Raw genomic sequence first — 23,017 nt, forward strand, 5'->3', positions numbered from 1 at the left:
TGATTCTAATCACTCAAAGGTAATTAAGACGGGCATTGTCTCTACATGCCTGAGTGCTGCCTTGACGAAGTCTTGCCCACATAAGATAGAAGACAGCTTTAGTTTGCAGATATTGCAACTAGAGAATGGAGGCTTTCCAGCTACGCTTCTTGTGGGGGTGGCAGAGGGACTGATAAAGAAACTACGGGGAGGATGTGGTGCTGTAGGAGAGAAGCCGAGGTGTAGACCGGTTGTAATACCTTATGTTCATAAGGTGAGCCACAGTATATAGAAAGTGGGGCAAAAACATGGGGTTCCCGTATTACTCTCACCTCCTCAAAAACTGGGCAGTTTGTGTGGAAAAGTGGGACGAGGGGAGACACGCGTCGGTGTCTGTCAAAAGAAGCATAAGAACAGGTATGTGAAGTGTAGCGAGGGCGTGGTGTACAAGATTCATTTATCATGCGGCAAAGTATACATAGGCCAATCGGGACGTTGTATAAACGATAGGCTCAGGGAGCATGCACTGTCAGTCCGATCGTCACCCTCGGGGAATCTGGCTGTGCATTGTGACAGATGTGGGTGTGTCCCGAAGTTTGACAACACCATTATCTTGGCCCGAAACCGAAACCAAATGACAAGGGAGATATCCGAAGCTTTTTTTATGTCTGAGTGCGTTGAAGGAACGTGTGTCAGCGCTCCATCTATAGCCCTGTTTGGCTCTGAGGTGGCTTTTTTAAAATCTTTTGTAAAGTGGATAGCGGACAGACGAACGCTCATGGGGTGATGTCGCATTTCTGAAGTACCTGTCGCGGTTTCCCGGTGTATATATATGTGTGTTTCCTAATAATAAACTTCAGTTGCAAGTAGCGCTCTTTGTTGTACGTTTCTTCCACTTGTCCGTTGTTTTTAGCGCTTTTAACCTCACATACATGGATCACCAACTAGCCCAAGTGCATACGCTTCTACAAATATACACGATTCAGAGCAAAATATAAAAATGGTAATACACGGGAAAGAGGGTTTTATGTGGAATATATAACGAGCACAATTCACTCGGCGAAAAAAAAATATATATACATAGAATCTGAAGACCAAAACAAATATTACGCCTGAAAAAAAAAATAAAAAAAGCTTATGGTCCAATTCCGGCTGCAAACACAGTACCACTGTCAAAAATATGTTTCGATAAGAAGTTATCTCTCATTGTTTATTGGTCTTATAATGCTTGAATCTATGTAAGTGTTCCTGGACTTTCATTTATTCATTGTTTAATTACGTTGAATTGGTATATTAAATAGGATTCGCGCCGTTCGCGTTCGCGATTTGATTTAAATTCAGATTTTAGAAGTTTTTCTGATAACTTATCGAAGGAGTGCTCTGGTTGTTTGAGGTAATTATATGAGGTAGATTTAGAAGGATTTTTGAGAGATCTGTGCCCATTAAAGCGCATTCTAAATGCTGTTTCAGCCTGTCCCACATATTGTATATTATAGACCTTACACTCAAGTAAGTAGATGACATTCGACGAGTCACATGTCAACTGTCCTTTAATTTTCATTGAAAACTGCTAATTCGAATATATATATGTATATATATATATCAGGGTGTCGAACCGGAACCGAACCGAACCGAAAACCGGAACCGAACCGGCATTTTTTCCGGAACTGAACCCGAACCCGAACCGTTATATTGTTATCGCGATGAACCCGAACCGGAACTGAACCGGAAAAAAAATAACGGTTACCGGCTCATATCAAAACGGTTCGGCCACGCGCTGTTGGCAATGAATGTGCTATCAATGCCATTTGTTATCTAAGTGCCGTCAACTGACACACACCTCGCTTACATATTTTTCTTCTCCACTCAGTCTTAGGAATATAAACGCTGCATCCATGAACCTTGACATAGGAACCAGCATTGCGCTGGTCGCGGCTTGCACGGAAGAAAAAAAATTAAAAGGCTGTGCAAAAAAAAAAAAAAAAATCGCTTCACGGGATTTAATTTTTCTACAATCTCGTAAATCCTAAATGCTGCTGTGTGCTCATTTCATAACACGTTTCTAGAACGCGCGAGTTCTTGAAGCTTGCTTCCATCGGAATGAGAAAAGAAAAGGCTGTGAAGTTTGATAATAATGCATCCGGTTTCGTATAGGCACTTATAGAAGCTAACATATTTGTCAGACAGTGAACTCTTCTATTTTAATATTTATCCTATTACGTCCTTCTGGCGTTGCGTTCGGTAAAGTGTTTTTCATATTCCGTATCTTGTTTAATGAAAACTTCTTTAAGGGTCTAATTTGAGTTACCGAACGCTAGTTCAAATAAAGCAAGCTGTATTTTCTCCCCACTGTTGCTTCAATTGCTTACATGCCGAGGTGGCGGGATAGTTAACGAGTTCTACTTGTAAGTGGGTTTGTAAGGAGGTCGCGCATTTTACAGCTACTGCGTCGGACCCAATTAGATGAAGTCCGAATGCGTGAACGTCAATGAGGTAACCTTTGAGTGCACATAAAGAAACCATTCCTGGTAGAAATCCCTGAGCCTTACACTATGATGTATCCCGTTTCGTGTGTGCTGATTTCAGATGTTTTATTCGTAATTTATTTTGATGTTGCAATTTGTCATTTATAATTTCCGAACCGGTTCGCGAACCGGTTCGCGGATCGAATTAATCGAACCGGAACAAAATAAATTTACCTGAACCTGAACCGTAACCGAACCCGTATTTTTTTCGGTTCGACACACTGATATATACATATATATATATATATATATATATATAATCAAAAATATGCAGATCAATGAACCGTACTTGATCGAATAAATTAAAGTTGTACGAAACCAGCAAATGTTGTGTTAAATCAAACCCTACAGATACACTGTCCCGAGTTTCGTATCTCGAAATAGAAGTTCAAATTTATCGTCTCTATGAATGTACTGACTTATACGTCGAAACCACGTTTGGACGTAACAATTGTCCAAACCATATGTTTAAACGTACAAAAGCTAATCATACGAAAAAAAAAAATGTTTTTGAAGAAAATTGATGTTGAAATTTGCTGTTTTAGAGTTTTCATTTGTATTCAGAGGCATTTTTATCTGAATTATCTTTATCTGACTCTAACGGTATTGCAATTATTGAATACGTATTTGTTTTAGCTTTCCTTTAAAATACGGACGGAGAAAAAAAAAGTGCTTAATGTTGGACGAGTGTTGTCTTCACGGTGTGCTTATCAGGTTCGGTGGAGATTAGAAAAGAGGATATTCATCTAGGTAAGTTGACTGTATATATATATTTTGCTAATTAGCTTTTTAAAAATTCGTTCAGGGGTCATGCTGCAATTGCAATATAGATGACAATTAAATTTAGAGAGCAGACCAATACAAAGATCTTGCAAAAATGTAATAGTTTATTTAGATATTAATTGACACATTTGCACGTTGTTTAACCCGATTTAAAACTTTCCCGAAAAGCGTGCCGGACGCCCTGCCCACAGTGACGCTTAGAAGTGTGATCTAGTGATTTCAATATTGTTGTTAGTATCTCGGCAGCGTGTCCTTGGTGGGTACGCAGACGACAAAAGTGACGATTTGACTGAAACGTCTACGTCACTCTTCGAATTGTCACTCTGGGCAGGGCTCGCGGCGCGCTTTTTGCGTGCAATTTTGAAATTGCGTTAAAAAAATGTGGAAATATATCAACTAATATATAAATAAAACATAACACTTGTGCAAATTTCGTTTTTCAATTGGAGGGGCCTCTAATACTAATTGGCATCAATACTGCAATTGTAACATTACCCCTAAACACATGATTAAAAATTAATTAACATATTCTACTAAATTAGCCAACTTTCCATGGCGATTATCTCCTATCTAATGTCCGCCGAGCCTGATAAATAGAGGGTGAAGACTGTACAAATACAGAAGAAGAAGAAGAAGAAAAGTTCGAATTAGAATCAAACATTTACTATAATTTATGTCACAAATCTCATTGTAACAAAGTTATCTACATGCAAACAAAATAAATGACCGTCAAAGGGGCCGGGCTCTGGATTTTTAGTAATATAAAAAAATATTTATGAACATTTGGCGGTTTTTACTATAATAACAAAATAAAAAAACATAAAAAGTGTCCTTTCTGTGCGGAAGGTATCTGAGCCTGGCGAATCTCCAAAAATACGCGGCTTGGGACGGACGTTCAAATCCCAAAATTACCCTTTAATCCTTTAAAAGGGAAAAAATGAAAACAGAGTGATAATGCAAAAGAGGTTTTCAGTTCCGTTCCAGTAAAACAATTTCCTGGGATAAATATTTTTATTGCACGCTTTTGAAACATGAGACATCGGACATTTCTCCTGCGAGATTTGAAAGGAAATTGCTCATTACTATATCGGCATTTTCCGCTCTTGCTTACTCGTTTTCCTTCTTTTGTGGATTTCGTTCCACGGAAGCTTTTCTACTTAAGATATGAGCCAAGTATTAATATTTCGCCCAATGTACTATCTTTAAAGCACCCTAACAAAATTACTGCGTTAAATATTTTTTAGTTTTATTTGCAATCAATTTCTAAACTCCCCCCCCCCCCGGCCCCTCCCCCCCCCCCTCCCCCCCTGCGTGGATGCATGCGCACTTCGGCCATGTAAAATGTTTGTGCTTATTGCGACAGATAATATCTGTGCCCCTTCCGTTAGTATTGCAAACGTTACAATATGAAAGTCCTCGCATTTAAATGGCGTAGTGGCGGGAGTGCACCAGCGAAACTCTTCCCTTCGTTATATTTTTGCTACAATAACACCGGTATTTTCAATGGAACTAGTAAAGATTTCGCTAAATGTCTGTAGCTTCCGCCACACAGTGATGTCACACGTTTGCTGTAACGTTGTGCCGAAAACTGCTTGCAACAACACAAGGGCAAATACTGTAGGGGAGGTGCGATGGTCGCATGGGGGAGTACGATATCGCTATGCAGAAAGGGCGTAATATTGTCTTTGAGCCGAGAGCAGCGCCACCCTGCACTTCTACTGGGTGGGCGGGAGTAAGAAATCGTATATAGCTTACAGCATTAAAGGCAGAGCTGTCGAGCTAAAATGATATTCCGCCCGTTGGGCCGCTCTTGCTCTCTGAACAAATCGAACGTTCACCAGACAGTCTCTTCTATCCAACCATACGCAAGTTATTCCCGGCATTAGAAAACAAAATGCTACGTAGGAATTTAAGTGAGATAAATTAACGAAAGCTTTTAATTTCGTTGACGTTTAGCGGAAGGTAAATTGATAGTTTTTATTGTTATATGCAAGAACTAACCGGGGAGTCCCAGTAGGCGATATAAAATGTATGTATTAAGTTCAAGTTGTGTTTGCCAGAAATTACACTTCACAAGCGCGTTATACATAAACAAGAGGTCTGCACAAATCGTGACATGCCTGATAGGTGTACCATTATGGACATCACAGTGGTGGGCCATGACGCTCCTTCACGGTTGGTGTCGAACTCATCCCTGAGAGCCACGTAGAAAAATCCCGAATTTGCATCTCCAATCCAGATTACGAAGACGGCAAAAGCTCCCAATACAGGCACATGCCAGCAGGTGTCGATTCCTGATGGCTTCGACACTAGTATGTTGTTTGATTTCGGTGCATCTTCCATCGCACCTGCAATCGAAAACTAATTGGATTGGCTAAGAACATTGATTTACTTAAACAAAAATTGTTTGAACATCGATATGAACTGGATTCGAATTTTGACTCGCTGTTTGGTAGAACAATCTAAATGAAGTCCTTTTCAAGCAGACAACACCACCGTTATTGGTATATTTTTTATTGAAATGAAGTAAACGCTACCTCGATCTCCGCCAATGGGGCCTCAAGCTAAGAAATATGGGTTTGTTGTCTTAGATTTTAAACAAGCTCTAAGCGTGTAATAAAGCAAGCCCACCGAAGTAAGAAAAAAAAGAAAAAGAAGGAAATAAGGGAGAAAAAGCAAACATTCCGCCTTTTTTTTTATCACAGTGAGGAATGAGGAACGTGTTCTCGTCTGATTTCATGCGGTCTGGTACTGTCTCAAGCGTTTCCTGAACACCACAGGCCAAACTGTAATGTTCTGTATTGGTTCCTTTTTTTTAAGTCCAGTGTTTCTCGCGTGCGTCATGGCACTTAGTGGGAACCAGAGCCCGGGGCGGAACCATGGAGATGACAAATTAGATTAAAAAAGGAAAGCTTTCAAAGTACAGCGCAACTGTTCCGAACACCTGCGCAAGAACACCGCCTGAAAGGCCCGCAAGGCTGCGACGGTTCATTTCCTACACAGTCGGCCAACTGCGAATCGGCATGTAACCGGAAACACACCTCGAATTTAGCCAGAATGGGCCCTTGACAACAGTGTTGTTGAAGGTCAGCAAACATGGCGTGAATGCAGAGGTGCATATTGGCGTGTAAATTTTAGTACGGAAGGTTTTAAAACGTATTTTAAACGTAGGAACGACGAATTGATGCGACTGTTTTTAGAAAGGGGCCGTCTGTAGCTATAAAATAAATTAAATGGAACTTTGAGTTTCTCCATTTCGGAAGCTATTTTTGTATATAGAGGTTTTAATCCTGTGTCAGTTTTTACAAGGTAAAATCGCCACTTAGCAATATGGTTTTTGTATGTAAAAACACCATCCAATCTATGCCACAGGTGCAACTTGCCTGTGAGAAAAACGACATCCGCGTTAGATACATACTGAAGGCAGATTTTGAAGAAACCAGCTGAACAAACCAACCATACAAATGAGAGGAGAACCTGAGAGACGCATCAAACCGCTGAACTACCAACAGGGTTTCAACATAATAATAATAATAATAATAACAATAATAAGAATAAAATAATCTTTATTTTAAGCTGCCCGAAAACAACATTAGTCTTCTCATTGGTGCAACAACACAAACAAACAAAATCAGCAAGCAAATACATAGGCTCTAAACATAATGCTAAGGGGCTAGAATAATATCATTCAAATCATGACGGTACGTAGAAATTGATGCAGATATATCAACGTAGGGTAAAACGGAGGTATTATATAATGACTGAGTCCGTGAGAGAGGTGAGGTATTACATGGCGAGCGAACATCAAAACAAACAAGGTGTCTGGTTACTCGGAATGGAATTTGAAGGTTCACTTTCGCAAGGAGTTGGGTCGAATCAGAAATGATACACTTCATCTTCATCGACTGACTAAGATCATTCAAAACATAGCTTGCTTCACTTTTTGCCTTTTTTATTTTTAAACTATGACATCCTTCTCGTGTGTCTACTTGTGGGCAGTAGTTACACCTCGCAGGAAGATAGTCTCTCCTCTGGTTAAGGTCACAGATGGTGGACTAACACCCCTGTCGCCTTTCTCTTCTGTGGTTAAAGCTTCCAAAACGTCACGTGCAAACAGGTTTCGATGGCGCCCTATGATAGTTACTTTGTCTAAGTTTACCTCGCATTTGCAGTCGCGGCAATGTAGGGCTAAGTGACCTGCTGCCGTCAAGTTCTTTAAACTATTGGCATGTCCCCGAGTCCTTTCGTTGATACATCACCCTGTCTGGGCGTAAACGGTCCGGTGACTGGTGCCACACCCCTTGCTGTTGCTGGTTTGCCCTTGATTAACCTTGCGGCACAACGAACGAGCCTTATTTCGCGCCAAACACAACGCTTGTACCTTGTTTCGATTTGCCACCTTTTTTAACCTATCTGTAATCCCATGAATCTATGGGACAACCAAAAAAGGTTTCGTCTTCTTTTTCTGTGTGGAAGGATCGCTGTGTTCTTGAATACCACGACGTTTTTTTTTTTTTTGTTTTTTTTTTGTTTTTGTTTTTTCGGGAGATATTAAGCCCGTTTAGGCAAAGGGTTTCTCCCCTTCTTGTCGGAGCATTCAAAAACTGTTAAGCAGACAGTAGCTGTCACAGCTCTGCTTTCTAGCCTGAACAAATCATGTGAGCATCAGATTTCCAGAACCTTCGAGTTGCAAATATCCAGACTCGAGGATGCGCGCTACCCACGACACGTAGTTGCCTCCGTGTGCGAAAGAATTTGCCGCACCATCAAGAAGACCGGTGAACACAGTGACCCTTCCACACAGCAAAAGGAAATACATTTTATGGTTGTCCCATACATTCATGGGATTAAACATAGGTTAAAAAAGATGGCAAATCGGCGCGAGGTACAAGTGCTGTGTTCGGCACCATATAAGGCTTATTCGTTTTGCCGCAAGCTTTATCGGGGGCCAACCAGCAACGGCAAGGAGTGTGGCTCCAATCACAGGACGGTTTACGCCCAGTGCCACAAAGTGGTTATTTAGCACATACCCCTGACGTGCGGCCGCTGTCACATCGGACAGACCTGGTGATGTATCAACGAAAGGAGTCGGGAACATGGCAATAGTTTAAAGAACTTGACGGCAGCAAGTCACTTAGACCTATTTTGCCGCGACTGCAAGTGCAAGCCAAACTTCGACAAAGCTACTATTATAGGGCACCATCGAATCCGGTTTGCACGTGAGGTTTTGGAACCTTTAATCATACAAAAGTAAACTTAACATCGACTCTGACGTGTTTAACTTGCTATTATCGATTCTAACAAATCGGTCACAATTTTTAACGTATAACTGTACTAACTCGTCCTCTGCACCCGTCTCTTCAGGAGTACCTCAGGGGTCCGTTCTGGGACCCCTATTCTTTTTAATATATATTAATAACTTGCATGTGGTGGATTCTTCTTCAATCAAACTTTTTGCTGTCGACTGTGCTATTTATGAAGTAATATCTACTGACTCTGACTCAAAAAAACTACAATATGACCTAGATTCCATACTATTAATAGGTGTAGAATAATGCGCATAACACGTAAAGCGAACCTCAATTTTGCTTATAATATGAATAACACACCCCTAGAACTTGCAAACTCATACAAGTGTCCGGGTGTGGTTTTAAGTGCTGACCTTTTTTAGAAACCTTATATTAACTATGTGACTAACAACACCAATCGAATGCTTGGTTTTCTCAAACATAACTTTTATCTCGCCCCATCATCATTAAAACTATTCCATTATAAAACACTAGTTAGGTTCAATCTAGAGTATGCAGCTTCCATCTGGGATCCCTCTACCCTTTATCTCGTTGATTCACTTGAAGATATTCAGAACAGAGCTGCAGGCTTCATAAAGGCAATTATAACTGCACCGCAAGCGCAACATCAATGGAAGATAGTTTGTTACTCCCAAGCCTCGCACATCGTCGCACAGTCTCTCGTATTTGTCTTTTTCATAAAATTTATCACCATATTCCTCAGCTTAAATCACAACTAATCATCCCCCCCTCTTTTGTTTCAGCACGCCTTGATGATCATCACAAAGTCGGTGCCCCATTTTGCCATCCCTAACGTTTATTATGACTCTTTTATTCCCAGGACTTCCAAAGACTGGAATTACTTACTCGAATCACTCACATCAATTAATGACCACGCACTTTTTCGCACATCTATTTCCAATTTCATGTTCCCTGTTCTTTAAGTACTGTATATTTTGTTCCAATTGTTTATTATGTTTACTACTGTTCCCACTCCCCTCTGTAATACCGTGTGTCCTGAGGGTAAAATAAATGAATAAAGAGAAAGGCGACAGGTGTGTTAGTTCACCATATAAGATCTTAACCAGAGAAGAGAGTATGTTCCTTACTAGGTGGAAGTACTGCCCACAAGTAGACCAATCAGGAGGATGCCCTAGTTTAAAAATAAAAGAATAGGAAAAAGTGAAGCAAGCTACGCTTTGAATGATCTTAGTCAGTCGATGCAGATGAAGTGTATCATTAAACGCAGTTCGTAGTCCAGCGGTTGAATGCGTCTCTCACGTTCTCCTCTCATTTGTATGGTTCGTATGTTCAGCTCGTTTTCCCTAACAATGTTTTACCAACGTGCTCAACTCTTTCCCATGACTTCAGGTTTCTGTGCAGCACCTTCTCACCGCCGACAAATGATCCCCCCCCACCCCCCCCGGCCCCAAGCCTGACTCTTAAATCCACCACTGAATACAAATGGTGAAAAAACGCTCTAAACAAAACACATTGGTGAACGAAGTTTTAACACGAGTGTAAAACTTATGTGATTAAAATGATAATTGTAAATTTAAAGTTATTTTAAAGGTTTGATGACTACCCTTTCCGACACCTTCAAAGGTAACCATTGCTTATGAGCCTTGTTGTTCAACCTGCTCATGAAAGTTTCCCTAGAACAATATAATCGATGGCTCCTTAAAAACATTTAAATTGACGGAATGCACTAACCTTCGCTTAGTTGCACTTGTTTTTCACTTTTCTCGAGTCCATGTACTCAGAAGGCTGAGTTTTTTTGTGATAGATATCTACATAAACACCAATTCTGCAAAATTTAAGCAAAATATACTTAACACCCGCCTTCTCAGACGCCTCAGATACTTCACTTTACTCCAAGACCTAATCACAGGCGTTATTGTTCTTAAGACCAGTTGATCTAAGTAATAAAATGGCAGCTTTTGTTGTCATGCTGATCAACTGCCTAATCTACAACTTGCTGGCCTGTCTTAAGGGGTTTTTGCAGAGTACACCACCTTAATATTTCTTTTTTTTCGAAATGCGGGAGCCTCCACGTTTGCTATACATATTTCCTTTGCTACACTAGTTTAATAATTTGATATAAAAAGGCAACAACGAGAAAAAGTTAAGGGTTGTTGATATATACAAAAAAGATCATTGGCCTTTGCACTATCTTGGTCACAATGAAAGCACTGCAGCACCAGGGTCCCATGAATGCTTTTTCGTTTTAAGCCCCAAGCCCACCCACATAAAACGTACCCTGTTTCAAGAGAAAAGGTAAAGTTTGAAGACATACTAAATTACTTTTTCTATACAAAAGAAAAACGAACAGGTGGTAAACAAATGCATACCGATTAGTGGATTAGACTTCTGGTAACTGTTGGTCCAGCGATGGACCAGAAAATATTCGACGTATGTTCATTGTTGTTTTTTGGTAAACACAGAAAACGAGCAACAAACAATATTTCTATATTTAGATGAAGCTGATATATGATTTGTGATTCCCAGGTGGCGCGATTTTTGAGCATCCCGTTTTCTGTGATTCTAATTTATGAAAACAGGGATAAAAGCAAGCTATCGAAATGACATTGTCGAGGAAATTTGACACTCAACTCAAAATTTAGGATATATGCAAAGCGCGGTTAAGACTTACACATAAATGCATTTGGTGGTGGGTGACTTTTTAATGCAGAACGTTTTATAAGGATGGTTTCCGTGAGTTGAATGTGGCGTTATAAAAAAGCGTTTCAACGAACCGTCATACAGCCGATAAACTTGGCACGCGAGACATTGGCCGAGAAATTTAGCGGACTAAACTCAAAACAGCTCATAAATAAACTTCCAGCAGAACTAAAAACAAGCTGAATATTGTGACTTCCTACTTTATCGGTGTGATTAAGATAAATTTTATATTTTTATTCTATGCTGGTCTTATGTGACTGACCAGTGATGATTCGGGTGTAATTTACAGTAGCAGGAATGTTTATTTTAATTAGAACTTCCATTTTGGCGGGTCGTCTCCCTGAAACTGAAGAAAGGGCTGTGAGGCTACAGGCCTTGATTTGAAATAATTAGTAATTCTGAAGTTATGTTAGTCTCACTTGTTTTACTTCCTTGACATGTACAGGAGAGAACAGGGGCGTCTGTATTGATACATGTTGTGTTTGTAGTTTTCTTGATATAGCTAGACTACGCTGAAAAGTATAATTTCGTTTTAGTTTGAATTCTTTACGTAGTTAAACACGGACGCTGACATTTTGGAGACCAATGCCTTACATATGGTTTTTGGTAATATTATTTAAACTTGCCATGTGGACAAGCTAAGAAAGAAGTTTCATGGTGTATAATATTTCGACTATAAAAATGACATCCATTTTAATAAAGTCTCCAAGAATTTTTTGTAATCCACAGAAGTTAGCAGAATCGCGATACAATAACTGGCGCATCGGAACCCTGGAGAAGCGGCAAACGTCAAAATGTGCAATGTTCACAAAATCTTACGGCGCATCGTAAGAGCGCATGTTAAGAAAGTTTGCTCAGGAGACACAAAATACAACGGGATCTGTACACAGAATCATATATTTTTCTTAGCGATTACATAGAGATAGCACACCTTACAGTACTTACTGTGCGAATTTCAGCCTCGCAGGCAGCAACACAATATTTTCCAGCTTTTCTGCCCTGAACCTGTTATTTGTTTCGACGCACAGCTTGCGCAAGTGGAAACATGCACTGGGTGACGTTTTTTTTTTTTTTTCTTAGTTGGACGGTATTTCTGGCAGCTAATTTAGAATTTTTTTATATATCACTGTAGTGCATACTGACTCGGCTTAGGCATAACAACATTTGCCCCGTCGACTGAAGAAAGACATTTTGTCACTGGAACACGCAGCTTTGCCAGGAAATAAATGAAATATCAAATGACAGGAGGATAGAACGAATACGCACTTTACACACAAGTTTTAGACATGTGTACAGGCAGTACAACGGGTTAGTATACAGCAACGTGACAGTAAGGTAAGCCTTCATAAAAACTGCAAAAAGAAATAGTTTTTAGCTTATGACCAACGCTAACATTTCAGCGAAACAAAAATATAATAATATTTCTACAAAAGTATAATATAGTAGCTTCTTTGGTGAAAGAGCCATTTGTATGATAGGTTTCTCGTAAATCCGTGGATGGAACAACTGAGGCATGGCACAGCTGCACGCATCACGAGAAACACGATTTTATATATAGAAAATATTATGACGCATATAAAAATATTTCTACCGAAGAAGTCAAAATTTCGAGGCTCACAAATATCATGCTCCGTTGAAAATCTGTATTGAAGTTATGAATTTTCTGTTACGTAAAAAAGTTGACCAGTACTGTGTTAATATTTCCGTTCTTCTAACGGTATCTCGACAACATTGCATAGTGTTTCCTTGATAACTCTGCTGCTGTGACAAAAAAAAAAAGTTGACTTATTGAATGAACGTCTTGTGTGGGTGTTTTTGTTATTAAAGGGAATGACATCAGCTTACTCCTGTTTTTAAAAGAGAGCTTTTTGACGTCGCAATTAATGGGAGGTCGGGAAGAATCTTTCTAAAAGCTGCGCGTTCGCGCAGAAGTTGTAACAAATGTGGAAAGCGGAGTTTAGAGAAAGTCTGTCAAATATCAATAGGAGTAGTTGGCGGCATAAACCAAGCTGATGCAGTGACAAACATTTGCAACAAGGATATGCAGTACCAGGGAGTTCTTATTCAGCAGGGCACTTATGTATCCTGTTATTAACTCTACTGTCACATCATTCTGAATAGAACTAGCGTAACATATATAATAATAATAATAATAATAATAATAGTAATAATAATAATTATAGTAAGAAGAATAATTTATTTTCTGGTATTGTTTAAAAAAGCCATAGAGGCGTTCTTATTGGTACACTCTGAACAAAAATGAGCTTTACAAATATATATCCAACTGATTAAACAAAATACAGGAACATCAGAGGTCTGTACAATAAATATACGGCATGCTAAACGCAAAACAAAGCCCTACACTCACAACAAATGTAAAAAGATTCAAAATATTTTTGGCGATGACAAAAAAAAATGTGTGCACATATGTTCAGATCGGCATCATAAAGCTCATTATACATGTGCGAAATTGTAGACTTCAGTGAGGCATAATATGAGGTACTCGGATAAAATGGTAAGATCATTCTACTACTTCGCATTGGTACGTGAAAGTTCACAGATGATATAAGTGATATGCTATCAATTTGACCAGACTTTATGTAAAAAGCATCACATCACAAATGGTAGGTCATTTAGATAGCTCTTCTAAGCCGAAATTGTTCCCAAGGTATTCATAATTATAGTAACAACAACGCTTCTCAACTCGCTCAATTTCGTTATTTTGAATAGAAGATAAAAAATTCCACGTTTGGGAGCTGAATTTATATCTTGAGCGAATCAAGGAACAAAATAAATATGTCAAACATGTAAAGCTCATAAAGTAGCGCGTCATTCGTGACATCAACCCAAGTTTACGTAGAGAAGTATCCACTCTTGAAGTGACACGTTATTTAAATGTGAGATGGCTATCAACAAGAACTCCAAGGTTACGCATGATTGAAACACACTGTATGACTGCTGCACACGGAAGTGTGTATTGAAAACCTATCTGATCACGCTTTATGGACAATAAAATAATTGTCACAATTTGTGGCTTCAAAAAGAAATGATTAGGTGAGCGCCACATTGAAACGCTATCACAATCTTGTTATAATAATACAGTTCCCAATGTCAGAAACCAATGAATATAGCTTGATGTCATCGGCAAACAATAAAATCTTAGCATATTTAACAAAAAGAAACAATAACGTTTTTAAAAGGAGTGCCCAGGTTTGAGCCCTGTGGCCCTCCTGACGTTGATGTAAAATTATGAGATAAGATATTCGAAATCCGAACCGAATTCTTGTGCGAAGAAAGGCACGGCTTAAACGAGACAAAATATTGGGGACATAGGCCACGCAACTAAAGCTTTGACAGTGAGAGAACATGATTTACATTGTCAAAAGCCTTGAACATATCAAAATAGACTTGCCCTTGGTCAAGAATCACTGGGGACGAATAATTAAAGAATGTTCAGAGGTTAGTTTCAATTGATATACCCTGAAGATATTTTTTAGGATCATTATTTATTTTTTTGCGAAAATAAATAGAAATTTGCCCGTGCACAACATTTTCAAGAACCTTCAAGAAAGCGCCCAAACGGAAACAGGTCGGTAGTTATTGACAAGGCACAAGTGTCACCTTCCTTAAATATTTGCACGTATTTTGCTTCTTTTCAGTACTGCAGAAAAACAAAACAAAACAGCAACAGACTTAATAGATAAGTTAAACATGTGCCGTAAGATAGGCGTCAGAATGTCTCCGCAACGTTTCACGGTAAAACATGAGATAGAGTCAGCAGCCAAAAACCGCTTAGGTTTGAGGCTCCTAATCGGTATACTTCGTTTCAGCTTCGGTCGAAGCGCGGCCGATGTTATGAGCCAAAGGGCCAATCAAACAGCGCAAAAAGCGCAGCGTCATGGCGTGCACGCTCTCTGTGCCTGATAGGATTAGCCGGCGGAGGAGCATGCACCAGAGACGCGACGAATTTCGGCTGGTCCTATCAACTGCAGAGAGCACGTCATGACGTTGTGCCTGTTTCACTGTTTGATTGGCCCTTCGGCTCATAACATCGGCCGCGGTCGGACCGAAGTTGAAACGGTATATAGCAACACTTCGTCATCAGTTGTGTCGCAAAAGGGAAGGCTATCGTGGTTTTCAATAACTGAGTTATCATGTTGTATCAATAGTGAAGACACAGAAAAACACCGTCGAAAATGACCGGCAAAAATGTCTTCAACGTTTTGACTCGAAGAAGGGTAAACAGATTTGTCTAGCAAGGTAATTCCGCGATTCTTTTCCCGTACATGCTGTTCTGTGCACTTCCAGAAAGCTTCTGAGTCACGCGTCAGACTGCGTTCAACAGTTTCCGAATAAAAAGCTTTGTCATGCTTATACAGCTTCTTAACCAAGCCACGATAGATAACAAACGTTTCAAAAAATATATAGTCATGGCGCCCTAATCTGGATACTTGGCGAGAAAGACGGCGAGAAAACTGGCTGCTATGATTGGCCGGCGCCAGGGTCAAGTGCGGAGTCGGCCAATCACGGCCGCCAGATTTCTCGCCGACCTTTTCGCCAAGTGTCCAGATTAGGGCCCCTGACTTCTCATCTTGCTTAAGAAATCCCTTTTTTTTTTTTCTGTAAATAGAATTTCTATTCAGAAGGAAACCAAGAAGGGTAATTTGATGACCGAATTATTTTTTCGGAATATATTCGCAACTCAAGCCCGCCGTTCTCTTTCCACCTGTAATGGAGAGGTCGCGGGTTCAATACCCGGACCAGGCGGATTTTTTCGGTCGCTCACCAGTCACCTAGCTGTGTTTGGAGATTTTAGTTTGTCCTTTGTTCTTCTCGTTCTCCTTCTCCAGGGATTATTTCCGTCAATCAAAAGAGGTCGCTCTTGCCGGAGAATACAAGTGAACCTCTTTGCTTCATTCGACTGAAGTATATAATTCAGAGGTGTGAGTGTCTTTGAACTGTTCATAATTACACATCATGGTTGATTCATAATCAAAATTTTATATCGCACCGTTTATCACATATTTAACAATTTTTTTTTTACTTTTTTTAAATATTATGAATGGAAATGAACAAGCGCCATGAATCTGAATTAATTGATTAAAGGGTGCTAATATGTCGGGTTAAAACCTTTAATGGACGCCCAGCCCTATTATTACAGCAAAGCTACATATGACTCATTCGTCGGGTTTTTTCGTGCCCGTTCACACAACAGTAGTCGACAGAACAAATTGTCGGCAGAAAACCCACGCGCGCGCCCTAACACCGTTCGCGCGTGCCTTATCGCATGTGGTTTTGACACTTTTCAATAGGAACACCACAAAACAAGTGTCAAAACCATGTGATAGATGATCAGCACGTAGCGCTCCCCGCATGCGTTTTCGGTAAAAGTTGCGGTTGCATAAGTTGCCGCGGCAATGGCAGAGTACGAAGCCTTTCAAATGAAAAAAAAAAAACACGTTTTGGTACAGTGCATTTACTTTTCTTTCGTCAATCATTTAGTATGGATCCTTTTTGCTGTTTACAAACATGAACTGCTGCTTGCATTCCAACCTACTTCCGTTTGCACCGTCTTTGCAAGCGTGTTGAGCTTGATTATGTCACTAGTGCTAGAAAGCAAAAATGCTACACTGAAAACAAAGTTGTAGATATAGCGAGGGCCTTCGGTGGTACAAAATTACATCTTGGAAAAGGCAAGTTGGTTTACAAGAAGGCTCGAAACATTTAACAGATCTTGCACTCCTTCGTTTTTTTGGCGTTCGCCTGAAGAGTTGGTGGTTAAAGGTTTCATTTACATTTCAAGCAGCGGTGTTAAAGTGACCCCGTTGCTATAACAACTCCTCGTTCATTATACTTTTAAACCGGAAGTTCTCTGGGAGGTCAAATGCTGGAGCACCACCTGGTGGCGTTTGCCATAAAAAGGGTCTATAGTGCAGTGGGCAATCGTTGCAGCCTGCAGGTGATACCACGGCTTCGCTGTCCAACCACCTTCTCAGCGTGGATCGGAGCCTTAATTTTTGTTATATATCGACATCTAGTTAATGCTGCCTGGATCTCGGTCAATCGTGTCTCAAGCTAAGAAATTTTTTTTTTTTCAGTTTAATACAAACTGAGAGTTTGCGAGAATGCCGGTACACAACTCCCCCCCCCCCCCTTTCCCCCTCTCCCCTTACGAAAGAAAGTAAGAGCACGCACGACATTTTTGCCGTTTCGTAATCAAACAGCTCGCCTGCGCACTCACAGCCTTTTTCACAGAAAGCACCGGTCTTTTTTTCTTGTAGGCGCTCGGTCTGGTATTATTTCAGGCATTTCCTCGACACCGCAAACCGTGTTATGCTCTGTATTTGTATTTAGCTCTTGCCCTGTATTTTTCGCGTGTGTCGTGGTATTCAGTGCAAACCAAAGCCCACGCAAATAAGAAACTGAATTTGAATAAAAAATTAAATGAGAAATAATAAGCCTCGAAATGCCCAAGATAAGGCGCAGCTGTTGCGAACATGTGCGGAACAAACGTAGCGTCAAAGGCGGAAGACACGACGCTTCATTTAAATCGCAGCGGGCCACCTGCACACCGACATGTAACCCAAAACTGATATAGCATATCGCCGGTATGAGGCTCTCTCGACAACAGAGTTTTCTAAGGCCAGCATACACAGGGTTAATACTGCGGCGCATATTGGTGTGTTAGTTTTAGTACAGAAGGTTTTAAAACATCTGCATTCTTTATGAACGATGAATTGGTGCGATCTGTCTAGAAAAGGGGGCCGTTTGTATCCATGAAGTAAATAGAATGTAGCTTCAAGTATCTGAGTTTCAGCATTTGTTTTTGGAAAGATACGACGTAAGAATATGCCTCTTTCCGTTATAAAATAAAATAGCCACTAAACAATGCATTTCCTTTTGTTGGACGTGGAAACGCCGTTTAATTCAATGAAGGACGAATTTAAAAAAGGGAAGGACAACGATCGCTTCTTCTTAGCTTTACAAGTGCTACGTATTTCTTTTGTAGATAAAGCGATTCACGCCCGTTTTTTTTTTTTTTTTCTGGAACGATATAGTGTTTGATCAAATGGCAAATATTTGGTTTGAAAGTGGCGTAAAATATTTCAACATACCCCCCCCCCCCTCTCCACCCCCAAGCCTGACCCATAAATATAGTGCAGAAAACAATCGCCGGAGAAGAGCGAGAAATAAAACACGCTAATAAAGTGAACTCGATAATAGAATATATGTACTTCAAATATTACTTCTCAAGTTGATGTTACTTTATAGGTTCCGAAGATGTGTGTTACACATGCAGCCCTTAAGGTGGCTATTGTTTATGAAATATGATTTTTCAACGTGCTGGTAGAATATTCCTTCGAAAAATAATAATTCATGGCCCCAGGAAGACACCCCGATGGACCTCTTACAAAGTCGAAGCGGTCCTCGCGGCGCAGTACCGTGCAAAGAATCTTGGGAGGCCACTGACAACTGTTTCGCCTTCGATTTTCCAATCTTCGCAACATGCCGTCACGAACAAATACAGTGCTTGCATTTTCGAATATGGGACTTTCCGTACATTTATAATACATTTGGTGTGGCCTATCAATACGGTTAGAATACAGTGGGACAATTTTTGGGGCCCCCGACGTGCCGCACTTTGGAAGGATGTGCCAGAGATATAGAAAGCACATTAAATGCTCGGTCTTCCGACATGTTCCGTATAATTAAGATAGTTTAAATGTTATGCTATATTGCGCTTGTGTGACTATTGAGTGGTAAAGTAAAACAAAAAGTAATCAGTCGTTATTTGTTCATACAGTGGGAGATTAGTCTGTCAGAACATGGCGACGTTATGACTCTCTGAAGATGAGAAATTTAGCCGGTGAAGTACAACTGCTAGCCTGGAGTCTTTAACTTGCATCAGGCCGTAGTGATACACGACCGCATTCCGGTATATCTCATCCATATCAAAACGGGTAGGGGCAGAGATTGAACCCAGAACCCCCCGTACAGTGAATTAAAATATAGGGGTAGTGGAAAGAGCGCCGGCCGCACTTCATCGGCCATGTGACGCCAAAAGTGTTGACGGCTGCGAGTCGCGCTCTTTTCGAAATCCGGAGAACAAGGCACATGGCGTCGCGTACGTTCTCGGAAAGTTTCTGCGCTGCCTATGGTCGTTTTCGCGATTTGTTTTTGCGAATGTGAAGTGGGGGAGGAGGGGGGGGGGTTGCAATTTTGACTATTTATTGGTTCGAGGCTTGTTCTAAGCAATAGAAACGAATGGCAGAGAAGAGAAGAAAGGAGTAGAAATAAGATGTCTAGCAGACGCAGGAGCGTCTGCTAACCAGCAATCTAGTGCAAACATATGTGATGTAGATGCGCTTCTACTTCGCACCGAACAGGACGAAATCGTTACATTGCCCAAAGAGGCTTGAAATATTAATTCATAGACGTTGCAACACCCATGAAGCATACATAGTCCACGTTAATGGACCGCTAAGATCGAAAGCAGCCACGCTTGGCACGGGCTCGTCGCTGGTAGTAGTGTACCGGAATGGAGCGCCAGCAAAACCTGGTAGGCTCTACTCAAAGTGCCTCACGCGGAGGCCGCCGCTTTTTCCACTGTTCTAGTTCACTGTATTCTGGGTTCTGCAGTGAGACTAGAGTGTACTAGAAAAAACGAGTGGGGCCACCGGAGTGCTATTTTGGTACCTCCGCTTGTGGAAAAAAAACGGCTATTCCAAGCCACTGCGCTCGTAGCGCCCTCTCGGCCGCTACGAGCGAAGTGGTTCGGATTAGCCCCGCTTTTTATGAAAAACGCGTTTCGTTCCAACGCCAAGCTCGACCGGCACACTGTTAAAGGTCATAGAAACAACAGAACGCCAGACTATATTTTTTATACAACCTAGACGTCAGGCGCAACGTACATAAAGTCACCGCGACCTGACTTGTCGTCACAACGCCATGCGACATCAGGACGACGCCTTGACGTCAACGTCGTCATCGACGTTGACAACGTGCGTTACACGACATCAAGACTGCGTTCTGACGTCATATTACATTGGCAACGACGACAATGTCAACGTTGACGTTGATGACGACGACGACAACGTCGCGGGACGTCAAGATGACGGCGTCCTTGCCAATGCGACGTCATAAGGGTGCTTGGTGTCATTTCGTTGACGTCGTTGTCGACATGACGCAACTCGCCGTCACGAAGACGTCCCGACAGCTTCACGATGTCGACGTCATCGTCGACGACGCTACACGACGTCAAGACTTCGTCGTGACTGTGCGTCGACGTTAATGCTGGCGAAGGCGACGACGTTACACGCCGTCAAGGCTTCGTCGTGACGATGACCTTCCCGATGACGTCAGGACGACGTTAACCTGACGTCATAGCGATATTTGAGGTTGTGTGGGGCGTTGACGTCTGTATCAGTTACGTAGTGACACACGATGTTCTGTGCCGGGCAGCTCACCTCAGTCGGTGTTTATTGCGTTATCGTTTATATACACTGCAGGGGCGACGCCGTAGTTGCTGAGCCACACGCCGCGTCTTATCACGCCACTTTCACACGATACAACGTCAACGTCGGCATGGACGACCACATTCACGTCGTCCTCACTGTAGCGCGCGACGTCATGACCGCGTTACAACGGCGACTTGATGTCGCGTAACGGCGTCGTGCTCAACGCGACGTCACGACCGCGTTACAACGGCGACTTGATGTCGCCAAACGGCGTCGTCCTCGACGTGACCCGGTGTCACGACGGCCTTACGACAGCATCTTGGCGTCGCGTAACGTCGTCGACGATGTCGTCGTGGCGTCATCGTCGTGATGCTTTCACGTTACCTCTGCCATCAAAATCCTAAAAAAAAAATCCTAAAATCCTATATTGCCCATATGACCTTGACCTGTGTCATTGCTTGATCGCAGCGAAGGTGGCGCTGCGATCAAAGTGGCTTGGTTACACCTGATCGCTTTCCACATTTTGATGTACAACTGAAAGCATGAGCGAAGCCCGTAGCTCGTCCCACTCGTACCTTCTAGTATACTATATAGTGAGGCCTATCGCTCCGCGTACTCCGGGCTGGTGTGCACCAGAGCCGTACATTGGGAGAGTTTGGCCGATGGGCGGAACAAAGGCCGCCGCCATGCGCCCAATATTTCCCCCGCAGTTAGAGCGTAAACTAATTAGGGCGACGCAGCGTCGACCAATCAGAAGACCTCGACGTCACAATATTGGAAACAATATTTAAAGGGGTCATGAAACGATTTTCCTACTTCTTCCTCCATAGCTTTAATCCTCAACTGAAATGAGAGTTGTGAAATCGCGTCTTCGTGACATTTTTCGGCACCGGTGCGATGACTCGTAGCTTCCACCGTGCTTTTTATGCACACTATAGAACTTGTCATTCCCGAGTGACGATCAGTTCCGTCTCGGCACTTATTGGCCACGAACGCGAATCCGAAGATTCGTCGACGGATTGATTGTTGACGAGCGCATACGTCCAAGTGACGCAGTTCTCGTGTCCAATGCGTGAGCTGGGCTCGACTGACGTCAGGTTGGCAGCGCTGACGCGCTTTGGGAACCGCGGATGTATCATAGTGAAAAGGCGGAGACCTTTCGAAGGAAAGAAGGTACAAAATAGTCCGCTATATTTTCAAAAGTTCGTACCGAAAAGCTGGATTTTGACTTTCTAGCCTCTTTCTTTCGGCCAACTAAACGATATGCGATTAGTAAAGTCGCAATCTAAAATAATTTATCCCAGCTCAAAATTCGTGTAATGGCCCTTTTCAAGCGTGAAATAGAAGCGTTCAATCTCGCAGCAGCACGACGACGACGACGACGTTGAGAGGATGCCAGACCGGGCGTCGGCGGTGCCTCAACCCAAATGCCTCACTCTTAGTAAAAAGGGTCAGTATAGTCATCCCTAAACTCAGAACGTGCAATCGTGCATAAAGAAACATTGAAGTAAAGTTATTTTATTGCTTCGTATGTTTAATAACGTTATGTGTTATACCTGAACATTGATGTAACGTTCAAGTTAAACATACTATGTTTTAGTTGTATTTGAAACATTAGTATAACGTTCTAGTAAAACATGTAATGTTATAGGCTGTGTTATTAACGTTAACGTAACATCCATATGTAACTGTCAGATAACGTTAAAAATATAAAATTCAATTAATGATTTTGACACATTTATTACTAACGTTATTTCTGTGTTAATAATGAAACGTTAATGTAACATCACATACGTAACTGCCAAATAACGTTAAAAAGTAGAACATTCAAATAATGATTCTGGAACATTTATTACTAACGTTATTTCTGTGTTAATAATGAAACGTTAATGTAACATCACATACGTAAATGTCACGTAACGTTAACAAATAGAACATTAAAATATTGGTTTTGGAACATTTATTACTGACGTTATTTCTGTGTTAATAATAAAACGTTAATGCAACTTTATTTGCAGAACAAAAAAAGTGTTAAAAATAACACATTCAAATAATGATTTTAGAACATATCTTTCAAATGTTACTTCCGTGTTAATAATGAAGCATTAATGCAACTTTATTTGTAAAACAATAAAATAATGTTAAAAATATATGTTCGCCGGTTTCTTTTTCTTTTTCGCCTGATTTTTAGAATTTTTTTTGGAAAGTACTCTATTTGCCCTGTGATAGTTGCAAGGAAGTAAAGGGGGAAGAAGATTAAGTACGGGAGAGAACGGAAAGAAGGAAAAAGGAAACTTTTATC

Source organism: Ixodes scapularis, unplaced genomic scaffold (assembly GCF_016920785.2).
Source record: "Ixodes scapularis isolate PalLabHiFi unplaced genomic scaffold, ASM1692078v2 PGA_scaffold1__304_contigs__length_218370807, whole genome shotgun sequence".
In the NCBI taxonomy this organism is placed as follows: Eukaryota; Metazoa; Arthropoda; class Arachnida; order Ixodida; family Ixodidae; genus Ixodes; species Ixodes scapularis.